The sequence below is a fragment of the Drosophila novamexicana genome, unplaced genomic scaffold, assembly GCF_003285875.2.
Source record: "Drosophila novamexicana strain 15010-1031.04,08,12 unplaced genomic scaffold, DnovRS2.1 tig00001433-arrow-arrow-pilon, whole genome shotgun sequence".
In the NCBI taxonomy this organism is placed as follows: domain Eukaryota; kingdom Metazoa; phylum Arthropoda; class Insecta; order Diptera; family Drosophilidae; genus Drosophila; species Drosophila novamexicana.
Window position 1 is genome coordinate 406,402 of NW_020824858.1, and position 6,650 is coordinate 413,051.

Consider the following 6,650-nt stretch of genomic DNA (forward strand, 5'->3'; position numbering starts at 1 on the left):
GCACCTGCTAGCTCACAACTGCTCAAAAGCTCTTCAAAAGTAATCAATTAAATTGCAATCCAATTGGCAAACATTCCAATTGGATTACACTCCGCTTCATTTCTGCTGCGCGTAGTTCATATGAACAGGAATAATCCAGTTCATGAGCTTTTCCTATACAGCTGTTGTTGTTGTTGTTCTTGTTGTTGTAGTTAATGCACTGCAATTTGTTTGCAATTATAATTATTTATTTATAGCTGTAAATCATTTTCATGAGTATTACGGGCCCTCTAACAGAGGCGACTGATAAGAGTCCCGCACAATTATGTGACCCGCATTGAGTCACAGATTGCAGTACGCGTCGTGCGGGACATGCAGCTGGCGCGCAGCTTTGTTCGCTTCCAATCAGAATTCTAGTATTTATTAGGCAAAAAAAAAAAGAGTAAACATTTGATCTGGTATTTTATTTCTACAGCAACCTTGATAACAGCCGCAAGAAAGTGCTTGAGAATAGTGTGTTAATTATTTAGAAAAACGAAAATAGATTATAATGAGGATATATCTAGAGGCTGGGCATTGCGTATCAAGCTATCAAATATCGAAACAAAACAAATAAAATAAAAAATTATCACGTTTGCGGCATTTATCAGCTGTTTGTCAGTTGTCAGCTGCTCGCAAGTTAACAAAAAGAAAACAAAAATTGAGAAAAATAAAATAAAACTTTGGCCGAATTATACGTGAGCAGCATACTGGCCGTTGGGCTTAAAGTTCAGAGCAAATAACTGAAAAAAAAAAAAAAAACGGCAACAACAAAAAATGGCAAACTTTTTTCGTGCAAATTTCCCACACGAAATTATTCAACCAAATTGCAATCGAATACAGAAATCCGCAGCGCAGGCCCAGAAGATGCAATTGTCGTCGCCGTTGTTGTTGTTGTTGTTGCAATTACAAAATTACATTGTAAAATTGTGTGTCTGGGATACAGATTACAAGCCAGCAACCGCAGTCACCAGTCGCGACCAGGTCGATCTCAGGGCCTGTGCCAGACCGAATGGCAGCCGCGAACTCAAAATGAAATCACAAGCAAACGCACACACAGACACACACACAAGCCAAATGCGACTAACATCGTTGCCAATTGACGACACGGCACAGTGGAAAAAACCACAAATTGAAACACATCTTTGTCATGATTGACTGATTGACTGACTGATGAGCAACGCCTAGCGCAAGCTGTAAGAGCTAGATGGCTCAAATCTTTGCAGAAACTTCATTTTTAATTGTAAATGAGGGTTTAATCGGAAATTAGGGAATAAGGCTTACAAAGTTGGAGCGTCGGACCAGCAAGCGTTGGCTCGCTGGTTCAAATTTATAAAAATTGTTATTCACCACAAAGAAAAAAGGAAAGAATGCAAATGAATGTGTTTTAAACGATAGTTTTTGGCACTTTAATTATCTTTTAGTTTGACTTGAGCGTCGGACCAGCAAGCGTTAAGTTGCTGGTTCAAATTTATAAATTTTGTTATAGGGCATACAGCAAAAGGCATAGAATGCACTTTAAATCGAACATGAATGTGTTTTTAGATTATATTCACCATTTTACTTATCTTCTTGTTTGTTTTTGTCAGCAACAAAAGTGCCATATAGATTGGCCAACTGTTGCCATGCTTGGCTATAGATATAGATATTAGGGTTTCACTCTATATTTAATATACTTCAAGCACACTGTGCATCCTTCAGCTTGCACAGTTGTGGGAGGCGTTGCCTTTGGCGCACACTGGAATTCGACTAGAGTAAGAAGTCCAAGTTTATGACACGCCGTAATTAGATACCTTTCGGGGAGCAGCAGTAGAAGAAATATGATTGGATATGGTTTTTGGATACCGCTGGGAAAGTGACTGCCGCTTCAGTGGAGGCTGTCAATTGCAAAATAGAAGCAGCCGAGCTGGGAATGGGAATGCGAATGCGAATAGACCAGGCAAATGGAATTAGATAAGGAAGGAGAAGGTGGGGCCCTTCTGTTCGCCACACTTTGGCGACGCGTCGCCATGTCTCAAAATAGCCTCGAAGTGAGTAACAACAACTCCTTGAGTTTGCCGAGTGTTTGCTTCGCACTCGACCCGGTCCCCCTTTTGCCCACGCTCGCTCGTAATCTGAGCAGCCGGGACTAGAAGCAGCGGCAGGCGGGTGGCGTCAATGGCCGTTGACTGGCCCCTAGCCTGGACGCTGACGCTTTGCTGGCAACATGCAAGCGGCAAATTATGAGACGAGGCAAATGAACTTTTCACATGCTAATGGACGCTACACGCACAGCCACTAGGAGATCTCTCTGTGTGTGTGTGTGTGTGTGTGGTGTGTGTGTTTGTGCTTTGTGCTTTGTTGGACACACGGCAAACAGGTGACGCGTGTGTGGAAGTTGAATGTGTTTGCCTAACAGCTTTCCCACTCGTTTCACAATTATGCTAATATATACATTTTATTCGCTTGTTATTGTTATTTTAATGAAAAAAACAAATTAATATTAAATACGCTACTCACATAATTATTTAAAGATGTGAACTGCGAGCTTCTAACGGGAAAATACTTTCTTAGTAAAGCGTTTAGAACTTTTAGCATATACAAAATTATAGTACAGAGGTCTCGCCAGGTTCTAATTTGTTAAAAAACCGTTTAAAAACTACTGATGAAGAACACTTTCAAAAAGGCAAAAAAGTATTTTAAATGGGCATTAAAAAGTAACCTAGTCTTAACAGCTTCTAGACTGTTAATGTAAATCTGTAACAAGGCTGTTATAGCTCACAAGTAAAGTAATTTGACGTTTACATAAGTATGTTAACTTTTAGTAAACATACACATACCGACACAAAATAACAGTAACAGAGAATGTATTTGACACTCTTTCGTTTATACCGTTAACATTAAGTTAACATCATCCTTCTCATATGTACATGTCAAAGTTACAGAGAGTATATTTGACAATTTTTAGTTTACCTAAGTATCTGAACATCAAGTTAACATTAGGCTTATCATATAAATAACAGTAACAGAGGGTGTACATATTTGACACCTTTCGTTTACTGTTAACATTTAGTTAACATTAGCCTTAACATACATATAACTGTTGTAGTGAGTATATTGACAATCTTTTTTCTACATACGTATGTTAACATAAAGTTAACATGAACCTTAACATTCAAATAACAGACGTCGCACAGTTGAAGGCGTTGTCTCCATTTTGTTACTTTGTATTAGTTTCTTCTCAAATGCCTTAACACTCACTCTCATGCATTTTCTATTATTAGCCGCCGCGTATCTTTGTCTTCTTCTTGTCGCTGCTTTTTATAATTTTCTTTACTTTTACTTTGACGTCGCGTTGCAGTTTCCTGGCATTTGCCAGCTCCAAAGTGCCACTCATCGTCATCATTATTATTGTTGTTTTTGGTTTTTGTTGCTGTTCTGTTGTTGTTCTTACTTTGCATGTTTCTTGCTTTTGGGGCCAAAGGGCTGTTTTCGATCAAGCTCGTAAATCCTTTCGTGCCTCGCATTTCGTGCATTGCAATGCACTTTGATGTTATTTATAGAGTCCAATGCCAGTTCCAGTCATTTCCTATGTTCTTTTTTTATGTATACTTCGCTGCGCCCTACAGTCCAATAAGAACCTCAAGTAAAGCCAACAGCTGTGAGTGCAAAGTCTAATTAGTTTTCGAACATATGTGGGAATATTAATAAGTAGTAATTGTCATGTTTACACTTTAACCAGTTGCAACAGATCCAATTGGATCAACAACTGAGAGACAAGACCAAATTGAATAGTTAATATGTGTTTGTGTGTGAGAAGTCGAGCTTAAAGCATATGCTGCCTACGTGACACACACACCACACACACACCACACACACACACATTCACACGCATATATATGTTTATATGCATAGCCTTTGCTCTCTCATTCGTAAACGTTTTGCTGGACTCTACAATTAGAACTAAGCTTTTCTTTTTTGTATATCTATAAATAGGTATGAGAAAATAAAACTAGGCGAAATGAGTATTTCTTTGGGCAATTCTTAGCAACGCATTCTTAAATGTTCAAGTTCTTAGCATACCTTTTTTTATATATAATTTTCTAAATATTTTTGAGTATAAGTTTCTTTAAACTTAAATCTGTCTTCTCTATGCTCTGCATCTATGCCATATTTCATCTTTGCCCAACGATTTCATAACTTTGTCGTCGACATTTCCATGCACTCCAATTTATGTAATTTCTTGCGCATTTTCCAATCTTTCTTTATTTTCTTTGCCTCTTTTCTTTTCTTATATTTTATTTGCATTCCCAGTGGAGCGTTGCATGCGCCCCACGCAGAGCAATCCGCCTCAGCTCCTCAGCTTTTCATGAGGCGGTTCCCTTTCGAGCGCTGCGCCTCATTGAAAACTGTTTGCATAAATTAGCTGACGAAAAGAAAAAGAAAATAGAAAGCACAAAGACAGAGACAGCCAATAGAAAAGCCAAACATCATTTGTAAACAGCCCGAAAAAGAACTCTCTGAATATTTGTTTACCGAGGGCATGGAATGCGTCAACTAATTATAAGCGCTTGAAATGCTTCTCTCTCTCTCACTATATATATTTAACATTTTCTGTTGTTGTGATTATGTTTGAGGTCATAAATTTTGACGCCAGTTGATTGATTGACACGCAGAGCTCTAAGTAAATAAAGTACACTCGAAGAAATAATCACGAAGTGTTCTTTAATCGAGTAGAAATTTGATTAGAGAAAGTTTGAAAAGTCTCGATTAAAGTCGAAACTTCTTGAAGTGATAACAAAGTTCTTTTTTTAATAGCCTCCGAGTTAACTAAAGACAAAAACTAAATGCCGTACTCAGTCTGGGAATTACTTTAATTTTTGTTAGAAGTTAAGTTCTTGTTTGAACAGCTTTTTTTTTTTCTCAAGCTATCTTGACTAAACTTGGCATTTATGAACTCTACCGTGTTCTTCAAATGTGAGCCAAATTTTATCAATATTTATCATAAAGTTCTCGAGAAAGAATCGTTTAAGAAATTTGGCGAAAAATTCGTTTTTTTCAAGATAACTTTTCTAGACTCAGTATTTGCGAGATTCAGTTTATCCTCTGCACAATCCTAAAACAGACATCTAAAAGCATTAAAGGGTATTTAATCGTCGGCTTGCTGTTCTTTCTTCTCGTTTCTTTCAACTTTGAAACAATAAACTTCAAAGCAAGTATGAATCATAACAAATGTATAAACGAAATGTGTTTGAATTTCCATTTTTAAACTAACATTTTCTCCAAGTGTAGAACATGTGTGCATGTGTGTGTGTGTAGGTAACATATATTGTCCGATGTGTGTGTGTGTGTGTGTGTTTTGTGTGTAGCAAGGGGAAACTTTATCGAATTAAACACAATATTTTCATGCCGCCCCCCAAAACAAATAAATAAATGTATATATAGGCATTTGTGGGGCAGATCCCCGCCCTCCCCCCTGCCCCGCCACTGTATGCTTCCTGCACTCTGCTGCAATTGATGTGTTTATTAAGTTTAAGCACTTTTGGAACCCCTCCCCCTCAGGCGAGCCATGGGACGTTAACAAGTCCACAAGGTCGCGCGCACATCGAGCATGTGCAAAAATCAGCAGCAAACCGTTTTTTATCATATATGCACACACATATATATGCTATATGTATTATATGTATATAGCTATATGGTGTTTTTTTTTTGTGTACTTCGAGTGCAAATGAAACATAAACAATCTGCAAAACGTTTCAAATGCAACAGAATCGCTTTCACGACAATCCAACCAGAACCTGGCAAACCTGTTCTGCCACGAGCTGCACTTGTGCTGTGGCGGCTGTGCCCCGCACCCCTTCCCCCTCTCCTTCCCCTTCCCCTTCTTCCCGCCCCTGTCGGCCTAGAGAGCTGCATTTTGTGGCAGCGACAAAATCCATCAATGAGGCAACCTGCCGCAGCCGCCGCTCGATATGCGACTGCGGCACAAATCACGTTCGTAATTGTAACTGTAATTGAGAAGCGAGAATCGAGAATTGAGAATGGAGAATTGAGTTTTCTCGCTCGCTGCTCGCTGCCCGCTGCTCGCTTCTTGCCACGGCACGTACAGCTGTCTCTGCAACTGGCCACAATTTAACTGCTGCTGCTGCTATAGATACTCGGCTATAGATACTTTACGCGACACAATCCGGTTGACCTGACTAGAAGATACCCTGCACCAAGTGCCGAGCTGCTGTGACAAACATTCAAACTTCCTTCTATAAAAACACACACACACACACGCATATACACACGAACGCACGGCGCAAGCTACTCTCTCTCTCTCTCCCTCTTATTGCATCTCTTATATCTTATATCATACGTATGAAAACTATAGACTTGACTAACTTCTTCGGTACTTGTGGTCCGATCTTATGAAATTTTCATTGATTTAATATGCCACTTAAGACTTTGTGTAGCGCAAGACTTTAGCTTCAGGAAGTAAGTTACTTTTTCAATTTTAGAGGGAATTGAAGGTGGTATCTATGTATATAACACCTAGTTGGCTGTAACTAGCTCTTATATTTCTCGAGTTATTCTTCGAAAACCAACTTTCAGACTGTTAAAACGTAATATCTGCATTAGTATCAAGTTTTAATCGAGATAAAGGGCAG